The sequence below is a fragment of the Canis lupus genome, chromosome 20 (genome assembly GCF_003254725.2).
Source record: "Canis lupus dingo isolate Sandy chromosome 20, ASM325472v2, whole genome shotgun sequence".
Classification (NCBI taxonomy): domain Eukaryota; kingdom Metazoa; phylum Chordata; class Mammalia; order Carnivora; family Canidae; genus Canis; species Canis lupus.
The window spans coordinates 3,055,475-3,078,038 of record NC_064262.1 but is presented as its reverse complement, the minus strand read 5'-3'; the positions used below and the strand labels follow the sequence as shown (position 1 = coordinate 3,078,038).

General features: G+C 42.8%; 1 protein-coding gene across 4 annotated transcripts in view; it reads right to left on the bottom strand.

The window, feature by feature from the left end:
* LOC112660683 (CCHC-type zinc finger nucleic acid binding protein) overlaps nucleotides 1–22,486 on the bottom strand; it is a 68,836-nt gene extending 46,350 nt beyond the window's left edge. For all 4 annotated transcript variants that reach the window (XM_035702473.2, XM_049097650.1, XM_035702478.2 and 1 more), the window contains exons 1-2: nucleotides 22,335–22,486; nucleotides 21,829–22,011 (exon numbers count right to left, since the gene is read on the bottom strand). The gene's annotated coding sequence lies outside the window, so the exon portion shown is untranslated. The remainder of the gene's footprint in view (nucleotides 1–21,828; nucleotides 22,012–22,334) is intronic.
* Nucleotides 22,487–22,564: the final 78 nt, after the last annotated feature.

Genomic DNA, 22,564 nt, shown 5'->3' with positions numbered 1-22,564 from the left:
AGAGGGTGGTGGGGAAGAATAACTGAGGTAATACACAGGACGGTCCCTAGAACAGGGCTTAGCACCAGGGTTGCTCAAATGTTTGCTTCCTTGGACTGTCTCTCTCTGCTGGACATGAGGATTACCTTGGATGATGTATGTGAAAACAAATGTTGGTTATAATTAGAAGTGGGTAACAGGGGCTCTGAATCTATGTCAAGACAGCATGTCTGTTTGTGTTGTAGATGGTAGTGTTGGAGGTCTTTGGCTATGCTGCCTCCCAACTCCCAGAAAAAGGATGTTAGCCTCAAATGTTATGATATATTTTAACTTTCTTCTGGGCCCCTCCCCTTTGAGCAGTTGTCAGATTCAGCTAGCTTCTCAGAAGGGTTCTGGAAATACACAAGGCCAAGCTTGTAGGGAAGGAATTACAGGTCACAGGTCCTGACATTCAATAAATACTTCAAGGCTGCATCCAAAAGTCCAGAAGGCACCTGCCTGCTTCCTCTGAACTTACTCTACTCTCTCCAAGCTCTTCGTATTCTTCAGTCACTCTGGCCCTCTTTCTGTCCTTAAAACATGCCAAGTTGAGGTGTACTCCAAGGTGTATTCCTGCCTCCTTCCTTTGCCCTTGTTCCCTCTTTCTAGAACATTCTTCCCCTGATCTCCACATGGCCAGGTCCCTCTCATCATTTAGGTCTCCACAAAGCTACCCGTCCACAGAGGGTCTCTCTTGCCCTCCTTAGCTAAAGTAGCCATCCCTCAACCACTAGTCACTTTTTTACCCTATTGTACTGCTTGACTTTCTTCTTAGCACTTATCATCATCTGAGATCGCTTTATTTGCATATGTATTTATTATACAATACCCCACAGAGGCAAGAGCACATCTATCCATACTGAATCCCCAGCACTTCCACACTCAAGAAGTGTTGGGTAAGTGAATGAATGAGCGAAAACCTCTACACTATCTTCACAGCAGAATGAATAGCTTCCTCCTGGGTGACTCATGGCAGTATATTTATTCCTGTATTCAGTGCATATTTTACTTGTGCTGGATTGGTACATTGGTGATCTCCAATGGAACACAGCATCCAGGATTCATGCTCTTTTGTAGTACCTCACATATTAACTCCAGGCTTGACTGTGTGACTTGCTTTTGCCAATAGGACCTTAGAAAGTGTGATGCAAACAGAGGCTTGATAAGTCCTTGAATAATTATTTGTCCTCTTGGGACACTGTGTCTTAAGGTCCCAAGTTACCCTGTAAAGAGTTACCCTGATGAAGAGATCACATAGAGAGACAGATGAGCCTGGCCAGCCCACACTGTTCCAGCCATTCCAGTTGAAGTACTAGAAATGTGAGTGAAGGGACGCCTGGGTGGCTCAGTGGTTGAGTGTCTGCCTTTGGCTCAGGTCATGATCCCGGAGTCCCGGGATTAAATCCCCACATCAAGCTCCCTGCAGGGAGCCTGCTTCTTCCTCTGCCTGTGTCTCTGCGTGTGTGTGTCTCTCTCTCTCTGTGTGTCTCTCATGAATAAATAAATGAAATCTTAAAAAAAAAAAAAAAAAAAAACGAAATGTGAGTGAAATTGGACGTTTCACCCCAGCAGGTACCAAGTAGTACCAAGTAGAACCACTTAGCTGAGCCCAACTCAGATTGCAGAACCATTTGAGAAATAATAAGTCATTATTTTGTATAAGTTTGGCATGGTTTATTACACAGCAACAGGTAGCTAAAACACCAGCTTACTTTCCACTATAAATGGTTGTGTATGAGTCTATACCCTTCCTCTACTAGACTGTGAGCCCAAGGGAAAGGGATGCAACATGATTATCTTTGCTTTCCTCACTTTGCCTGGCATCCTGCACAAGCTAAGTCAATCTAGGAGTCTTCATTCAAAGATTTGTTGAGCTCCTCTACATGCTAGTCTCCGTGCCGCCTATGTGCAGATAGTTGTGTGTTTGTGTGTATGTGTTTGTCAGTCAGGGATGGAGAAGGTGCAAAAAGAAGTAGTGAAGATTCACTCCCCAAACACTTCACAAGGCTGTTCCTTGAGGTCAGAGATCATACCCAACTCCCAGCACAGCAGCCCAAGTGCAGGAGGTTGAACATAAGCGTTCAGAGACGTCAAAAGAAAGGTCTATGGGGGCTCAGAGAAGGCATGGTTAACTGCCACCCAAGACTTGGGGGAAACTTTACCCACCTCAGGAGCAGCTTTTGAACTGAGCATCAGTGTTCCAGCTGCTGTCTGAAAGTAGGGAAGTTGGCAAGGTGATTGCAGTCATTTGCTCATGTGATCTTTAAAACCACCAAATGTAATAGGCTCATGAAGGATTGCCATAGCTGAGCTACAAGAGTGAGCTTCCTGCAGACCTTCAAAATCACTCTGCCCTCTCCCTGACTCCCAAGGTTTGGGGGCCAAATCTCCCCTTCCCTGTACGCTGGACAGACACACACCCATCCTATCTTCTGGCCCCTTTTCCACAGCCCCAGCTGCTCTTTGGGGGTGGGGCAGGGAGAAAGAAAGGGAAGGAAAATGGGATGGGTCTGCCTCACCTTGAAGTTCATCCATGTCTTTAAAAACCAAACCAAACCCAACCCTACTCTATACTGCCTCCAAACCTAAGCTAAGTATTTCTTTTTCCTCTTTTTAAAAAAAGACTTATTTATTTGGGAGAGAGAAAGAGAGTACACACATGTGAGTGCGGGGGGAGGCACAGAAGAAGAGGGAGAGACAGTCCTTTTTTTAGATTTTATTTATTTATTTGAGAGAGAGAGAGCATGAACAGGAGAAAGAGGTAGAGGGAAAGGGAGAAGCAGACTCCTCACTGAGCAGGAAGCCTGAATCAGGGTTCGATTCCCAGGAGCCTGAGATCATGCCCTGAGCCAAAGCAGATGCTTAACCAACTGAGCCACCCAGGCACTCAAGGGAGAGACAGTCTTAAGCAGACTCTGTGCTGAGCATGGAGCCTAACGTGGTGCTCCATGTCACAACTCTGAGATCACAAACTGAGCTGAAACCAAGAGTCAGATGCTATAACTGACTGCATCACCCAGTGCCCCTCTTTCTTCTCTTTTTTTTCCCTCTTGGATGGAATTAAGTAAATTCAAAGTGATGACACAATTTATCTGAAGGAGATTAGAAGTAATGATTGGTTATGCGAGAGTAAAAAAATAATTAACTTTACAGTTACAAATAAATACATTAAAATTTTTTAAAGGGGGAGGGAATAGGGATTCTTTTACTCCTAATATTTTTATTACAAAAAAAGTCAAATATACAGAAGAGTTAAAAGATTCAACAATTTTTAAAAAATTTTTTTTTAGATTCAACAATTAATAAGTGGCCACATTGACTCTGTGTACATGTATGTATGTTTTCCTCAAAGATTTGGAGGTAAGTCCAATTCTTCTACATAACCACCATAACATTGTTGTACCTAAGAAAATTAACTATAATCAGAATCTTTGAACAGGGGTTGGAGGAAGGAGATAAGAGCCTTATCTCTATCTCTTATCTGGGAGCATAGGAAAGTCAGCCAGGGTCCTAGGCCAAATGTGAGGGAGCTGGGAAAGAAAAGGTTTTCTGAACCTCAGAGACCTGGAAAAATTTGTGAAGTTGGCATCTGTGGTAGAGGTGCTGGGTGGCTCAGTTGGTTAAGCGTTCAACTCATGATTTCAGCTCAGGTCATGATCATTGGGTTCCACGCTCAGCAGGAAGTCTGCTTGAGATTCTCTTTCCCTTTGCTTTTGTCTCTCCCCCTACTTGTGCTCTCTCTCTACCTCCATCTCTAAAATCAATCAATCTTTAATAAAACCATTTTGTGGGAGCTCTCCGGTCTCTGGATTCAAGCATGTATAATTAACTGCCTGTGTATTAACAAGCCCCAGGCTGACTTCACTGATTGACAGCATGAAAATGACATGAAACACAGAAGTCAGTCCTTGAGAGAAGAAACAAACTGGAGTCACAAGTCATCTTTGCACACATGAGAAAGAAAAAGAAACCATTCAACACAATTTCTGCTGTTAATGAACCCAGATCTTCCCAGGGGACATCTGGGTGGGGCAATTTGACTGAGGAAGGAAATGAGGCTCCAGGCAGGAGGAAATTCCTTACTGTGTTAAATTAATAAAGAATCTGCTGAACTAATATCTCACTCTTTCCACCTTTGCCAGCTCTGGCTACAAGGGATACTTCCTGCCCTGAAAGATTTTTGGAGAAACTTTACAAGCATCTATGATGGGATGAAGCCTACAATCCTTCCTCCTTCCCCCACCCCAAAAACTCTCTCCACCCCCTACAGACTATTTTTTTTCTTTTTTTTTAAAGATTTATTTATTTATTCATGAGAGACACACACACACACACACAGAGAGAGAGAGAGAGAGGCAGAGACACAGGCAGAGGGAGAAGCAGGCTCCATGCCAGGAGCCTGACGCGAGACTCGATCCCGGGACTCCAGGATTGCACCCTGGGCCAAAGGCAGGTGCCAAACCGCTGAGCCACCCAGGGATCCCTAAAAAAATAAATCTTTTTTTTTTTTTGTTTTAAATAAATCTTAAAAAAAAGAATCCTGTCTGTTTAAAATAACTACAGTGGTTTTGATTTTCCTGACTGGAGTCTAGCAGATACACATAGTAATTTTTTTAAGTAACTATGCATTAAAGGATTAATTCAGCAGGCTTGGGGTGCTCAAACCCCAGACAAGCCACAAAGCGGAATGGCTCTTGGTTGGCTCTGGGAGATAACTTACAAACCCTTGGAATATCCTGCCTGATAAGAGTATCTTTCTATACTGCAGACCTTAGGTCACACCAGATAGCTTACACTAACACTCGTGACTTAGAGTGAATGCCTGTTTTAATTTGCCTGAGGCCTTGGCCACACTGTTCCAGTCTGACTTCATTGGGGCTGGGGAGTGTTTGTTGGTGGACACTGAATACCTGTGGTCAGTCATGCGGGCCCTCCTCCATGCCTACACAACTGATTCTCTGTAAAAACCCTAGACACCAAGGCTCAGATGGTTGGCAACATTTGTGTGTATTGTCACAAGTCATCACTGGGAAAATTCAGCTGGCTGTAGGACTCCCCTGGGTGGGGACAACTAAAACCACATACCTGGTCTCTCCTGGACCCTGGCCAATGCACTTTTTCCTTTACTGATTTTTAAGCTTTGTTCTTTTGCTGTAATGAACTGTAGCCACAAGTAGAACAGCTTTTCTGAGTTGCATAAAGTCTTCCTAGCAAATCACAAACCTGAGTGTGGTCCTGGGGCCCCCAACATACCAATTACAAAGGAAACTTTTTTTTCACAAACAAAATGTCTAGGGTCCCCAGAATGTAAGTAACGTACCTGAACTGATTGGAAGTTCCACCGGATTCTAAAGGCCTCACTCGGGGTGCCTGGGTGGCTCAGTGGTTGAAAATCTGTCTGCCTTTGGCTCAGGTCGTGACCTCGGGGTCCTGGGATCGAGTCCTGCATCGGGCTCCCTGCGGGGAGCCTGCGTCTCCCTCTGCCTGTGTCTCTGCTTCTCTCTGTGTATCTCTCAGGAATATATAGATTAAATCTTAAAAAAATAATAAAACAAAGGCCTCCCCCCTGTTACCATGCTACACTGCCTCTCGTGAGAAATGTGGAAGCAGAAAGACTAGTTGATTGAAAATTTGAAGTAAAGATGCTATTAAGGCCTCTTCTGGCTCCAACAGTTTATAAATCAGTAAGTTAATAAACAACTATTGAACTCTTAGACAAAGCAATTATTTGCTTGCCAGGGAGCTACTGGAGAAGGTTTGTGTAGGCAAGGCAGCTGGAGCTGCTGGGTGAAGGAGGGATGGGCAGGAATGAAACAGGGTGGAAGCTACTGCAGAAGTCCAGGAGAGGTGGGCAGCCGGGACTAGGGTGTGGCAGTGGAGAGGGAGGGACAGAGTAGATTCAAGTGACCATGCAGGAAATGGTCTGTTGGACAACTCAGCTGGGAGCCTTGTTTTCTGCCCTTCTCCCACACTGGTGGTGTCCTAGGTGACCCCTTTTCAAAAAATGATATTGGCTAATTAAATGATACTGGCATTCTCTTTGCTCCCTTTCCCTTGTCTCACTCACCCATAGCAAATCATGTTGATTCTGCTTCCAAAACATTTCCTAGGTGGGACCCTTTCTCTCTCTCCACGTCCTCCACCTCAGCCCAGCCCAGTACTACCTCTCATCTTTGCATTTGCTGTTCCCTGCCCCCATGCTTGTCTGGCTGGTCCCCTCTCATCCTTTTGGTTTCATCCAAAATATGGGCTTCTTGGGGCACCTGGGTGGCTCAGCCAGTTAAGCATCTGCCTTCAGCTCAGGTCATGATTCCGGGGTCCTGGGATGGAGCCCAGAGTTGAGTCGGGCTCCCTGCTCAGGGAGAAGCCTGCTCCTTCTTCTCCCTCTGTCACTCCCCCTGCTTGTGCTCTCTGGCTCTATCTGTCAAATAAATAAATAAATAAATAAATAAATAAATAAATAAATCTTTAAAAAGTATATACGGGCTTCTAAAAAAAGTCTCCCCTGCCCACCCCAGTGAGAGGAGGCCCATGTTCCTGTTCTCTTCTACAACATCCTCTTTTTCTCTTCATTCCCAGGGTTTCTTACTTTAACAAGTAGCATTTGATGAGCCTATTTATTATGTGCCAGATAAATCCTATTTTACATTAATTTTCAAGCTATGGAAACACATTTTAAACTACTGTATCAGCTAGAGTGTGGGCATCAATAGGGCAGAGATCTCATCTGTCCTGTCTATTGCTGATCCCCAAGATCAAGCATATGGCCTGGCCCATAAGAAGAAACTGCACATATTTGCTGAAGAGACAGTGAAGAAGGTAGATGAACTGGATGTGGAGAATGACAGGAAAGAAGATGCCAGGATGATACCAGGTTTCTGGATTATGCAACCGGGTGGTGCCATTAACCAGGCCAGGAGCCATGCAGAGACAGCCAGCAGGTATACTGGAGATGGGGATTGGTTGGATTAGGGAATGTGGCATTGAGAAGTCAGTTATTATGTTGCCCTGGGTCTGGAGCTGTCTTGGGTGGTGGATGGTGGATGTGGATTTAGGAGTGGTCAGCATGCAGGTAATAAATGGAGTCTAGAGGTAATTGAGATCACCCAAGGAAGTATTCTGAGTGAGATGAGAAGGTCTAGGACAGAGCCTAGCAAAACAGAAGCTAAAAAGTTAAGTGGGAAACCAAGGCAGTGTAACCCCCTCACAGAGGCCAAGGAAAAAGAGAAAGGGGTTCAATGTGGTAGCTACAGGTATTATTGGGCTGGAACATGCTTTTTTTGGTCTGTTTTCTTGGCCTGTACGATACTTTAAAACACTTTGGGGTACCTGGGTAGCTCTGTGGTTGAGCAGCTGCCTTCAGCTCAGGTTGTGATCCTGGGGTCCTGGGATCAAGTCCTGCATTGGGCTCCCCTCAGGGAATCTGCTTCTCCCTCTGTCTATGTCTCTGCCTCTGTGTGTCTTTCATGAATAAATAAATACAATCTTTAAAAAATATATTTTAAAACACTTTGACTTAGCTGTTACAATTTAAAAACAAGAGTATTTCCTTTGAAATCTCTATTCCAGGGGTGCCTTGGTGGCACAGTTGGTTGGGCATCTAACTCTTGGTTTTGGCTCAGGTCGTGATTTCGAGGTCATGAGATCAAGCCCTGTGTCAGGCTCTGAGTTCAGTGAGGAATCTACTTGAGATTCTCTCTCCCTCTCTCTCTGCCCCTCCCATTTGTGCTCTCTCTCTCTAAAATAAACAAATCTTTTAAAAAGTTAGAGGCACCTGGGTGGCTCAGTTGGTTGAGGAGCAATGGGCTCCTTGCTCAGCAGGGAACCTGCTTCTCCCTCTCCCTCTGCCTGCTTGTGCATGCTCCTGTTCTCTCTCTCTCTGCCAAATAAATAAACCTTTATTTTTTAAATATTTTATTCACTTATTCATGAGAGACACTGAGAGAGAGAGGCAGAGACATAGGCAGAGGGAGAAGCAGGCTTTCTGTGGGGAGCCTGATGTGAGACTCGATCCCAGGACCTCGGGATCATGTTCTGAGCCAAAGGCAGATGTTCAAACATTGAGCCACCCAGGTGCCCCAATAAATAAATCTTTTTTTTTATTTTTTTATTTTTTTTTTATTTATGATAGTTACAGAGAGAGAGAGAGAGAGGGAGGCAGAGACACAGGCAGAGGGAGAAGCAGGCTCCATGCACCGGGAGCCCGATGTGGGATTCGATCCCGGGTCTCCGGGATCACGCCCTGGGCCAAAGGCAGGCGCCAAAATGCTGCGCCACCCAGGGATCCCTTTTTTTTTTTTTTTTTTTTTTTTTAATTTATAATAAATAAATCTTTAAAAAAGAAAAGAAATCTCTATTCCAGTTTCCCTGGAAAAATCACAATATGGGCCATTCTGGGCCTGAACTCCTGTATGCCAAGAGCCAGGTACACTGAGTCACGGCTCCCCCCATTAGCTGAGGTATGTGCTCTCCTCTCTGTCTCAATCTCCACCTATCCTTGTTGTGTCCCTGACACTGGAGGCCTGGCAGATGTCCTTCTCCATCTGTCTTAGTCAGCCTGAGCTGCTATAACAAAATACCATAGACTAGTGGCTTACACAAGAGACATTTATTTCTCATAGTTCTGGAGGCTGAGAAGTCTAAGAGGAAGATGATGGCAGATTCAGTTCCTAGTGGAAGCCTGTTTACTGGCTTATACATGGCCACCTTCTTGCTGGGTCCTTACATGGCCTTTCCTTGGTTCTTATGCATAGAGAGATCTCTCTTTCCTCCCCTTCTTATAGGGCACTGATCCCATCATAAGGGTCCCAGCCTCATGACCTCATCTCAACCTCCTAATACCATCATATTTGGGTTTAAATATTTGGGGTTAAGGCTCCAACATAATGAATCTTGGGAGGGGGAGTACATACAACACTCAGCCTATGACATCATCTTGATTACATTATTACTTTTCTTTTAGTAGAGCTAAAAGAAAGGAGAGGCTTTCTTCAATGTATGTTTCTATTCAGAGTAAGAAAACAAAATATAGACTGAGACAGTCAAGCATTACTTGAAAAATGAGAGGAAGCCTATTTCTTAATGAAATGCCTTCTCTGCCTATGATATTTCTAAGATGGTCCCCAAGGATTCTTGCCTTCTGGTGCTCATGCCCTTGTGTCATCCCCTTCCTTTGAATGTGGGCTGAACCATTACTTGATTCTACTCAGTAGAATCAAGGGGACAAAATGTCACATCGGGCTTCCTGCATGGAGCCTGCTTCTCCCTTTGCCTATATTTCTGTCTTTCTCTCTCTCATGAATAAATAATAAAATCTTTAAAAAAAAAAAGAAGGGGAATCATATAATATTTGTCTTTTTTGTGACTGGCTTACTTCACTTAGCATAATGTCCTCAAGGTTCATCTGTGTTGCATCATATGTCAGTATCTCCTTTCTCTTTAAGGCTGAATCATATTCTATTGTATGTATAGACCACCTTTTGTCTATCCATTCATCCATCAATGGATATTTGGGTTGCTTCCACCTTTTGGCTATTAGAATAATGCTGCTATAAACACTGTGTACAAGTATCTCTTCAGGATCCTATTTTCTGTTCTTTTGGATATACACCCAGAAATGGGATTACTGGTAATTATATATGGTAATTATGTTTAATTTTTTCTGGAACCACAATACTGTTTTCTACAGTGGCTGTGTCATTTTATGTTCCCACTAGCAGTGCATAAGGGTTTCAATTCCTCCACATCCTTGCCAATACTTGTTTTTCTGTTTTTTGGTTTTCTGATAGTGGTCAGCCCAACGTGCATGAAGAGGTATCTCACTAAATATGGGTTGTTTTAAGCAGCTAAGTTTGGGGTGATTCTTACATAGCACGAGATAAGTAATATATCACTTCATTTTGTGAGTCCCAAGGAGGGAGTAGTTATTGGTTAAATGCATGTGGCTTAAAGGTTGAACAATAGAACTGAAACAAAAACTCCTGCAGTCATCATAGAATAAAGGCGGAGACCTCAGGCAAAGCAGACTCAAAGGGTGAAGGTGGAGAGGGGGGTTGGCCATAGTATGCAAAAAGGAATAAAGTAAACTTAAGGAGTTGTCTATGTAGGGGCACCTGGGTGGCTCAGTGGTTGAGCGTCTGCCTTTGCCTCAGGGTGTGATCCAGGTCCGGGGACGGAGTCCCACATCAGGCTCCCTGCAAAGAGCCTGCTTCTCCCTCTGCCTATGTCTCTGCCTCTCTCTCTCTCTCTGTGACTATCATAAAATAATAATAATTAAAAAAAGATTTTATTTATTCATTCATGAGAGACCCAGAAAGAGGCAGAGACACAGGCAGAGGGAGAAGCAGGCTCCATGCACCGGGAGCCCGACGTGGGACTCAATCCCGGCTCTCCAGGATCGTGCCCTGGGCCAAAGGCAGGCGCTAAACCGCTGCGCCACCGAGGGATCCCGAATAAATAAAATCTTAAAAAAAAACAACAAAAAAGGAGTTGTCTATGTAATATTTTTAAAAGATTTTACAGATTTATTAATTTGAGAGAAAGAGTAGGGTGAGGAGCAGAGGGAGAGAGACAAACAGAGTCTGCACTGAGCATGGAGCCAGATGCAGGGCTCAATCTCACCACCCTGAGATCACGACCTGAGCCAAAGTCAACAGTCTGACACTTAACCGACTGAGCCACTCAGGGGCTCCAGGAATCATCTACATAATTTTTATGGATTGCCTGTTTTCTTTCCTGAGAAGGTGAGATAAATGGTAGTTGGAAAGAGGGTTTTACTCGCTTTTCCTTTTAAAAATAGGAAAAAAAAATGATCATGTTTAAAACCTATGGCACCTATGTCAAGTGGGACTAGAACCCAACCTGAATGGCTCCTGAGCTTGTAAAATGTTTGCTCAACTGCCCACGTCTGAAGCAAAATAAAAAACAAGACATAAACCAGCAATGTTCTCATGTTTTTTCTTGATGACTATTCTAGGTGGCAAATATCAAATATTTAATTATTTCAAGGATTCTCATTCTTTCTCTCCCATTTTCCTCTTGGTGCCCCTGTTGGCTGGGTACAAATATATGTTTAATCTGTCTCTTGGATAGTCCAGCTCCATGCCCTTCCTCCCTAGCACACCAACTCCTGTTCAAGTCTCTTCCAAGCAAAGCATAATGTATAGTAACTCCCCAATGACATTTTTTTGAAAGAGAAAATGAAATTACTCCTATGGCTGAACTTCCTGGGGATTCCTGAGTTTTGACTCAGGTCCTTTACAAACTGCACCATAAACATCCTCCAGGCCAATGCCAGAACTAAGTCCCTGCACATAAAATGTGTTCCTGCTTTATTCACACAAGTGTGATTTGTGTACACTCCACCACAACATGCATGTGTATTTTAGCCATCTATGTAAAGGCAGACTTGTTGTGGGGGCCTTTTGACTGTAGAATCCCCAGGCCCCGGAACAATCCAACATTTACTAGGCCCAGGCATTATGGGTTGTATACAGCAGTCACCTAGGGGTGGGCCCCTCAGAGATTATCATAGATACTCCCCTTGGATATATTGGAAGGTCATTATTCTACAGACTGATGAGTGGAGATGCTCTAACCCTTTCTATTCATTGTCACCAGCTCCTGATGAATCACTAATAAGTATTCAGCCACTCTACCCCTCCTGCAGATGCTGCTTCTCTTCCTACTTTGCAGTGACAGGAAATCATCTCTCAGTAACCTTGAAGCTTTGCTGTAGGTAACTTGACTTTCAGTTGGCTCACAGTCACACGCTCAGAGAAGAGCAGCCCGGGTGTTAACCCCTTAAACCAAGGGTCCAAAAGAAGCTGAGTAGTGCCCTCAGACTCTCAGTCCAGGGTCTTTTCATCACACACACACACACACACACACACACACACACACACAAATCACCCATTTGCACATGGACACTGATTTGACTTTAGATGTTACATTACCTTCTTTGCAGTAAACCACCAGTGATCAATGTGAGGTAACTTATCACAGAAAAAGAATAAATGTGGAATTGCTCAGATCAGGGCTAGAATCTAGACTCTGTCATTCATTCATTCAACTGCTATTCATTCAACTAACACAATCTTCCATGTGCCAGGGACCGAGCACTCAAGGAGCTGCCTTAGCCACTAAAGGTGGAGAGAGGACAATAATTTTATGTGTCAACTTGACGGGATCATGGGGGCCCAGATGTCTGGTCAAACACTTTTCTGGGTGTTTCTGGGAGCGTGTGTTGGGGTGAGATTAACATCTAAATCAGTAGATCAAGTAAAGCAGATTGCCCTCCTCAAGGTAGGTGGGTCTCATACAATCAGTTGAAGGTCTGGATGAAACAAAATTGCTGACTAAGAGAAAATGACACGTGCCTGATTGCCTTCAAACTAAGACATCAGCCTTTCTTCTGTCTTTGGACTTGAAATATTGGTACTTTCTGGGTCTTGAACCTATCGGTCTTTGGACAATAACTACAGCATCTTCTCTCCTAGTCCTCAGACCTTTGGACCTGGACTGTAACCAAATCATCAGCTCTCTTGAGTCTTCAGATTGCCCACTCACCCTGCAGATCATGAGACTTGCCCATTTCCATAACTGCATGAGTGAACTCCTTATAGTAAATCAACTTCTCTCACTCTCTTTACACACACACACACACACACACACACACACACACACACACACCTTATTGTTTCTGTTATTCTGGAGGATCCTGACAAACCCAGCAAGCAAATCAGTGATCAATCTGACAGTGATAAATTGCTGTGAGGAAAATAAAACAAGATTGTGGAAAAGAGAGGGGTGGTACTTTAGGTGTGGAGGTCAGGACCACGTCTCTGAGGAGGTGGCCTTTCAGCTGAGTCACAGTGAGAGAGCAACAGCCATGTAAAATATGTGGGGATATGGTTAGGCAAAGGCCCTGTGGTGGGCAGGATCATGGAAAGCTGGAAGGACAAAAAGAAAACCAGTATGACTGGAGAGGAAAATGGTAGGCAAGAGAGGAGGATGCAGGGCATTAAGGATTCATAGGCCATAAGGAGGAGTTTGGATTTTATTTCAAGTGCAAGGGGAATCCTTTGGAAAGTTTTAAGGTAGAGTGTAACACTTCGGCTGCTTGTATTCCTAGCTTGTATGATCTTGGGCAAATGAGTGTACCTCTCTGTGCTTTGGTTTCCTGACATTGTCGTGAGAATAAATGAGGTAATATTAGAGAGTGAGCTAGTACTATGCTTGGCCCAAAGAAGTAGCTATAGAAATATCAGTTTCTTTTCTGGTTGTTCACCAGGGGCAATGACTGGTAAATGCTGATAGTAAAACAAACTGGGGAAGTGGAACTGACATGAACTTTCTGGAAGGCAGTGTCAGCATATCCTTTGACAAGGGGCTACCTCCCCTGTGGCCTAGGGAAACAAAGAGAAACAGAGACAAAATGTATACCAAAGATGTTTGTTGGGGCACCTGGGTGGCTCAGTTGGTTGAGCATTTGCCTCAGACTCAGGTCATGATCCTGGGATTCTGGGATCAAGCCTCACATCAGGTTCCTTGCTCCATGGGGAGTCTGCTTCTCCCTCTCCCTCTGCCTGCCTCCCCCTACTCCTCCTACTCTTCCTCTCTATCAAATAAATAAATAAAATCTTAAAAAAAACAAAGATGTTTGTTGCAATGTCATTTACACACAGGAAAACTGGAAACAACTAAATGTCTGGGGTAGGGGTGGTTTAAAAACACTTTGGTAGGTTATACGTAGAGTTTTGAAGTGAAAAAGACTTGGCTCTTCCAGGGTATCCTCTAGGTGACTTCTGGAAAGTCATCAAATTCTGTAACCTTCACTTGTCTTGGAAAATGGAGACAACGAGGGCAACCCCACCACCTAGGGCTGTGGTACAATTAGATAGGAATGAACATGTGATCCATGGCTCAGCACCTGGTGGCCCCATCATGCCCCAGTAGTATGTGGGAGCCATCAGAGAAAATGTAAGGACCATAAGGTTAACTTTTTTAAAAAGCCAGAAAGTTACATACATATATAAAACTGATGGTTATGCTCAAGATAATTTAAGGGAACCTACAGATTTAATGCAATTCTAGTTAAAACCCACAGGTTTGTTTATGGAATAAGCTTTATTTGGAGGAATTCTAATGAGGAGACAAGGCCAAGAAGAGGCAAAGGATTCTCCAAAAAGGATAATATTGAAGGCCTTTCTCTATTGGATATTGATATCAAGATTTATTCTAAGACTTTGATAATTAAGACAGTGTGGAATTGGGATGCCTGGATGGCTCAGTGATTGAACATTTGCCTTCGGTTCAGGGCATGATCCCAGGATCCTGGGATCAAGTCCAACATTGGGCTCCTTGCAGGGAGCCTGCTTCTCCCTCTGCTTATGTCTCTGCCCCTCTCTCTGTGTCTCATGAATAAATAAAATCTTTATTTAAAAAAAAAAGACAGTATGGAATTGACACAGGGATTGACAAGTTGACAATGATAGAGGAGTCTAGAAACAGACCCATAGAAATGGGCTTTTGATATATGATATATAAGCAGAATGTAAGTGAAAGACTAATACAGGACAATAGTAGCATTGCAGAGCAGCATGGAAAGAAAGGATAATTCAATCCATTGTGTTGGGGCAGTTGATTATCCATATAGGAAAAGATAGGGGCTCCTGGGTGGCTCAGTGAGTTAAGTGTCTGACTCTTGGGTTTCCACTCAGGTGGTGATCTCAGGGTCCTGGGATCTAGCCTCTTGTTGGGCTCCACACATCAGGGAGTCTGCTTGAGATTCTCTTCCTCCCTCTACTGCTGCCCCTTCCCCTGTTCATGCTGTCTCTGTCTCTCTCTAAAATAAATAAATATTTTGGAAAAAAAATTAAATGGGCCTTTTATCTCACACCACACAAAAAAATTTCAGATGAAGTTAGAACTTAAATGTGAAGAGCATAATTTCTTCTAAAGAAGAAAACAGGGATGCCTGGGTGGCTTAGTGGTTGGGCGTCTGCCTTTGGCTCGGGGCATGATCCCACAGTCCTGGGATCAAGTCCTGCATGGGACTGCCTGCATGGAGCCTGCTACTCCCTTTGCCTATGTGTCTGCCACTTTCTCTGTGTCTCTCATGAATAAATAAATAAAATCTTTAAAAAGAAATAAAGAAGAAAACATAAAAATGTACTGGTCAATACAGTAGACACTAGCTACATGTGGCTATCTTCAATTATTTTTAAATTAAAATTAAACTAAATAAAAAAATAAAATAAAATAAAATTAAATTAAATTAAATTAAACTAAATATAAATTCAATCCCTAAGTCACACTAGCCACATTTAGTGGTTACTATCCTGGACAGCACAGATAAAGGACATATCCACCACTGCAGAAAGTGCTATGGAACATTACTTGATATAGAAGAGTATCTTCCCAATCTTGGGAAAGGGAAATATTTCCCTAAAAAGACAAAAAAAAAAAAATGCAACCCACAAATGAAAATATTGATAATTCAACATTAAATATTCACACTTCCATTTATCAAAATATACCATGAAGAAAGAGAAGGGACAAGTTATGAACTGAGAGAAGATATTTGCAATAAATCAACAATGATTAGCACTCATAGGATATAGAGAACTTCTTTATATTGGCTACCCCAAAACAACAAAGGACATGAATGGGCATTTCAGAGAAATTTCATAATTTTTCAATAAACAGATAAAAGATATTCAACTTTAGGGAAAAGCAAATTAGACTTTTTAAAATTTTTTAAAGATTTTATTTATTTATTCATGACAGACACAGAGAGGGAGAGAAGCAGAGACACAGACAGAGGGAGAAGCAGGCTCCATGCAGGGAGCCTGATGTGGGACTGGATCCCAGGTCTCCAGGATCATACCCCGGGCTGAAGGTGGTGCCAAACCACTGAGCCATCGGGGCTGCCGGCAAATTAGACTTTAGTGAGATTCCATTTATAGCCACTAGGTCAGCAAACAAACAAACAAACAAACAAAAACTTTTACAATACTGAATTGGAGAGGATGGGAGATTATGGTATAAATATAAACTGGTACAAAAATTTGGGAAACAATTGCCAACTATCTCGCAAGGTTTAATAACCTAGGCAATTCTTTTTCTTATGTATGTCCAAGAGGCATTCCTGTATATATGCAGGCATAAAAATGTTCATAGCAGTGGGTGGGGGTTTTTTTGTGATTAAAAAAATTAGGTACAAATTAAATACCAGCAATAGGAAAACAGGTAAGCATACAGTGGTATATTCACAATGGAGTATTATGCAGCAGTGAAAAGGAGGCTTTGCATGTGGATATCCAGTTGTTCCAGCACCATTTGTTGAAAAGACTATTCCTTCACCCACTGAATACAACCTATGGTGTAGTGTTTATAAAGCTCAAAATCAAGAAAAACCTACAATGTTTATTTTTTTCTTTTTTTTTCAATGTTTATTTTTAAGCATGCATATGTAGATGATTTTTTTTTTATGATAGTCACAGAGAGAGAGAGAGAGAGAGAGAGAGGCAGAGACACAGGCAGAAGGAGAAGCAGGCTCCATGCACCGGGAGCCCGATGTGGGACTCGATCCCGGGTCTCCAGGATCACGCCCTAGGCCAAAGGCAGGCGCTAAACGGCTGTGCCACCCAGGGATCCCTGATTTATTTTTTTCAAATGGTAGGGAGACAATAAACTAAGGATGGTAGTGACTACTGGGGGTGAGCAGAGGATGATCATGTAAAGGAACTCTGATTATTGGTAAGGTTCTAGATCTGCACCTGGGAAGTGAGTTCAGGAGGGTCATTGCATTCTTATACCCCCAAACTTACACATTTATTACAATTAAATTCTTTTGTATGCACCAAATATAAAGATGTAACTAAGAAAAAAAGGAATAATTTTGTCCTTTTCATTTTATTTTGTTGTATTGTTCTAAAGTTTCCTCCCTCCAAATATATATTACATTTTTTTCTAATTGGAAAAAAAAAAGAAATATATTACATTACCTGGGAAATGTCTCTTGCTAAATTCAGGAATCGTTTATAAATAGAACCGGGTTAGGATGCTTGGAAGAAACGGCATAAAGAAAGTATATCTAGGAAGCTGACCCAGGTCATTTAGTAACTATGTGTTCAGCACAAACCTTCCTGGAGGTGGTTTCTTCCTGAAATTTCTTTTCAGTTGATAGCTTGGGGTTAAGGAGAAGCAGCAGCAGTCTTTGGCAACCTGGAAATCTAGTTATGAAAGCCAGCTCTGTCATTCAGCAGCTGTGTATCCTTTGGCAATGTATGTAACTTCTCTGAGATTGGGTTTTTGTGACTATAGGAGCAGTGGTGTTTACTTTGAGCTTTCTTTGGGTGGCTTAAGGATAAAATACATGAAGTATCTGTCTTCTGGTGAGTCCTTGATAAATGTCAGCACTTACATTGTCATCCTCCTGTCCCAGCATTGATTGTATCTTATTATAGAGTAGCCCTTTACAGTTTGCAAAGGTATGCAGGGAGTTATGTTCATTATCTGATCCTGAAAAAAGTCTAATTTTTTAAAAGATTTATTTATTTATTCATGATAGACAGAGAGAGAGAGAGAGAGAGAGAGGCAGAGATACAGGAGGAGGGAGAAGCAGGCTCCATGCCAGGAGCCCGACGTGGGACTCAATCCCGGGACTCCAGAATCGCATCCTGGGCCAAAGGGAGGCGCCAAACCGCTGAGCCACCCAGGAATCCCCAAAAAGTCTAATTTTTATTAAGATAATATCTTACATGTAGAGACTACATTGTACTACATTGCTATGTTTATAAGAATTATATAAAGTGGGTGTTCAGTAAGAGCTAATTGAATGAATGAATGAATGAATGAATGCTTTCAAAGGTGAGTATAAGCAGAGAAAAAAACAGTGGACGGCTTCTTTGACTGGGCAATTCCATTTTATGAGGCTAGAAGCTGCCCCTAAAGCAAAGGTAGGCCCGAGTCTCCCTCTTACATTAAGGGAACCTTCAGGGCAGGGCAGGGCTCTGAAACTGCCCCAAGTCTTCCTGGTGGACGCCAGAGCCTGGCAAGGGGCCCTGCTTGTGTCAAAAGATCCTGGCAGGGCCTTTTCCTACTCTGGCTTGTGAGAAACTAGAGGTAAAAAAGAGAGTTGGTGCCACCTGGAGGGTGAGAATAGCCACCTTAGATGAAGGCTAGAAAAATTCTTAGAATAAAATAGTTGTTTTAGTTTAAGGGCACAGGTGGGGTGGTGGTGGTAATAAAAATCATCTCTACTTTTTAAAATTAAATTATTATTGAGATAATTATAGATTCATGAGCAGTTATAAGAAATAATACATAAAAAAAGAAATAATACAGAGAAATGCCATGTATCCTTTACCCAGTCTCCCCCGATGGTAACATCTTGTAAAACTACATTACACAGGGCACTTGAATGGTGCAGTCAGGTAAGCATCCAACTCTTGATTTCAGCTCAAGTTGTAGTCTCAGGGTCATAGAATTGAGCCCCCAGGTCAGGCTGTGCGCTCAGCACAGAGTCCGCCTGATATCTTCTCTCCCTTTCCCCCTACCCCTCTCCCTTATCCCCCCCCCCCAAATAAGTAAATAAATCTTTAAAAAAAACCAACTATAGTATATAGATCAATTGAGTAGAATCTAGAGTCCAGAAATAAACCCATACACTACTGGTGATTTTTTTTTTTTTGACAATGGTAACAACATAATTCAGTGGGAGAAAAAATGGTCTTTTCAACAAATGGTGCTGGGACAGCTCGATATCCACATGCAAAAGAAAACAAAAATGAAGTTGGACCACTACTTCATACCATATACAAAAACTAAAATGTGTCAAAAACCTAAAATGTAAGAGGTAAGTCTATAAAACTCTTAGGAAAAAACAATAGGGTTAAATCTTCATGAGCTTGGTTTGAGCAACAATTTCTTATATATGGATACCAAAAGACTAAGCAACAAGGGACACGTGGGTGACTCAACGGCTGAGCGCCTGCCTTCAGCCCAGGGCATGATCCTGGAGTGCCAGGATCCAGTCCCATATCAGGCTCCCTGCATGGAGCTTGCTTCTCTCTCTGCCTATGTCTCTGCCTCTCTCTCTGTCTCTCATTAATAAATAAATAAAATCTTAAAGAAAAGAATAAGCAACAAAAGAAAGAATAGATAAACTGGACCTCATCCTTTCTCCTTCAAAGGACACTGTAAGGGCAGCCCCGGTGGCTCAGCGGTTTAGCGCCGCCTTCAGCCCAGGGTGTGATCCTAGACACGCGGAATCGTCCCACATTGGGTTCCCTGCATGGAGCCCTCTGTCTGTGTCTCTGCCTTTCTCTGTGTCTCTCATGAATAAATAAAATCTTAAAAAAAAAAAAAAAAAGGACACTGTAAAAAAAAGTGAAATGACAACACACAAAATGGAAGAAAATATTCGCAGATCATATATATCTGTAAGGATCTAGTATCCAGAATATATAAAGAAATCTTACAACCCTATGATAGAAAAATTTTTTCTTTTTTTTTTTTTTTTGAAAAATTTTTTCTTTAATGAGCAAAGGATTTGAGTAGACAATACTTCAAAGAAGATATATAAATGCCCTGTGAGTCCCGGGATTGAGTCCCACATAAGACTCCCTGCACAGGGACGCCTGGACCGCTCAGCGGTTGAGCATCTGCCTTCAGCTCACGTCCTGATCCCGGAGTCCGGGATCAAGTCCCGCATCAGGCTCCTTGTGAGGAGCCTGCTTCTTCCTCTGTCTCTGCCTCTCTCTCACTCTCTCTGTGTATCTCATGAATAAACAAATAAAATCTTAAAAAAAAAAAAAAAAGACTCCCTGCATGAAGCCTGCTTCTCCCTCTGCCTATGTCTGGGTCTCTTTCTTTGTGTCTCTCGTGAATATTCTTTTTTTTTTAATCTTAAAAAAAAAAACACAAAAAACCCACAATGAGATACCACTTCACACACACTAGGATGGTTATAATCAAAAAGACAATAATAAGTGTTACTGAGATGTGGAGAGATTGGTGGTGAATTGAAAACGCTGGTGAGAATATAAAGTGGTACTGATGCTTTGGAAAATAGGCGGTTTCTCAAAAAGTTAAACAGTTATCACATAACCCAGCATTTCTACTCCTACGTATGCACTCAAGAAAAATGAAAACATGTCACATGAAAACTTGTATACAAGTGTTCATAGCAGCATTATTCATGAAAGTCAAAAAGTAGAAACAACCCCAAAGTCCATAAACTAATGCATGATAAACAAAATGTGGCATATCCATAAAATGGAATATTATTCAACAATAAAAAGCAATGAAGTACCTGATTGATACTATGATGTGGTTGAACTCTGAAAACATTATGCTAAGTGAAAGAAGCCAGACACACAAAAGGCCACATATTGTATGACTCCATTTATATGAAATATCCAGAAGAGGCAAATCCATGGAAACAGAAGGTAGATTAATGGTTGGGGAAGGGAGGGGAGTGAGGAATGCTAATGGGTACCAGCTTCTTCTGGGAGTGATGAAATGTTCTGGAATTAGTGGTGAATGGGTACACAACTCTTTGAATATACTAAGAACCACTGAATTGTATACTTTAAAAGGGTGAATTTTGTGTCATACTATATCTCAATTTTAACTAGTAAAAATAATAAATAAAAAATAATATCATGACCAGTATATTAATATTGGCTCAATCTACCAATGTCATTCAGATTTTCCTAGTTTCGCAAGTACTTTCAGTATTCTGTTTTTCTACCAAGGACTTAGCAATTTTCATAAAGAACATATACTAACGTTTAAAAGTAATAAAAAGGGATCCCTGGGTGGCGCAGCGGTTTGGCGCCTGCCTTTGGCCCAGGGCGCGATCCCGGAGACCCGGGATCGAATCCCACGTCGGGCTCCCGGTGCATGGAGCCTGCTTCTCCCTCTGCCTGTGTCTCTGCCTCTCTCTCTCTGTGACTATCATAAATAAATAAAAATTAAAAATAAAATAAAAGTAATAAAAACCCTACAATTATATACACATATATGCCCACACTTAGAGCTGGAGTCACCACTTACAATTCTCATTCTCAGAGAGTTATGGTAAAGATTGTATATTTTGGCTTTGGTACACAGTTTTATAGAATTAATATTAAAACATAAAAGGATATGTTAGCCCAATATAATTCATCTGTATTTAGCCCAATACATCTGTATTTCAGCCTCTTAACATAATTCAAATTTCTGAGGTTCTTTTCTGGTTTTTAACCATGAGGCATATTTATTTCACCTTAATTGGGAACATTTTTACACCCTGCTCTCCTCGTTTAATGTCTCATTCATTATAGGAAGTTTGCATATTGCCTCTTAAGTCATTAGAAATATCCCTTTATAAAGGGTGACGAATATTTCATCTGATCTACCGTGATTCCCTTAACCATCCCATCATTGCGGGACATTTAGGGTGTTTCCAATTACCTTGCTGCAAACTGCTGCAGTGGACAATTTTATTTTCTCTTGGGTGATTTCCACCGAATAAGGAGTGGGGATACCGGCTGGATTTTGAATATCTTTCCGACTCTTCACAATTGCACCTTGGCGCAGGATCTGCCCCCTCCCCTTCCCCCCAGCCCCCAGCCCCCAGTCCCCAGCCTCCGCCTCCGCAAAGCCTAACCCTGGAGCCTGGCCCTCCCCCTGACTCCACTCCGGCTGTGCCGCAGGCCCCTCCGCCCCTCTCCTCCAGCGACCTCCAGGTCCTCGGCCGTCCTGGCTCGCGCTTGCCGGCCAGGTGCACTTCGGGACGCTGGCACGCACCGTCCTTACCTGAGCCTCTGTGTCCCGCGCAGGTGCCCAGGTAGACAAACTGCGGAGGACGTTCCTTTTTCCCCTTTCAGTCCATTCCCGCCTCCAGCGGTAGGGCGGCGCGTCTGGTAAGCGCTTGATAAACATCCAAAGTATTTTAAACAGCACCTTGAAGTTTCTAGGCTGTTTTTTTACTTTAGGTCCCTGAAAGTTAAAAACAATTTGCACCATGATTAGATGCGATGGGGAGGGGGAGATATGAATTAGTAAGAGAAAGTTCATGCATTTCATGCACGAAAGTTCATTCAAGAATTGACTGAGCACCTACTATATGCCACCGTTATCCACGGTGGTGAGTAAAAGACAATAAATTCAATAAAGTAAAAAAGCAGTGTGTTAGATGGTGATTCGAGCTAGGGAGACAAATCCGGCGCGGTTAGGAGACTGAAAGCAAGGCCTCCCTGAAGTGACCCTGGTAAGTGCTAACAATTGGGTGTCTACCGCGGCGGGCGTGCTAGGGGCCTCACCTGGGGAAGCCCGTTTAGACTAACGCCACAACGCAGGGAGGGGGGAACGACTGCTCCCATTGCACAAATAAGGAGGACGTAAGGCGCACGGCAGGGGTACACGTCAGCCCGAGTCCGAGGCCTCTGCCCTCCCCCGCAACTCCCGGCCCTGAGCCCTGTTCCTCCCCGGCAGGGAGAGGGTTAAAGCCGGGCGTAGCTCCGGGTTGTGCGCGTGCGCGGAGCGCAGATTG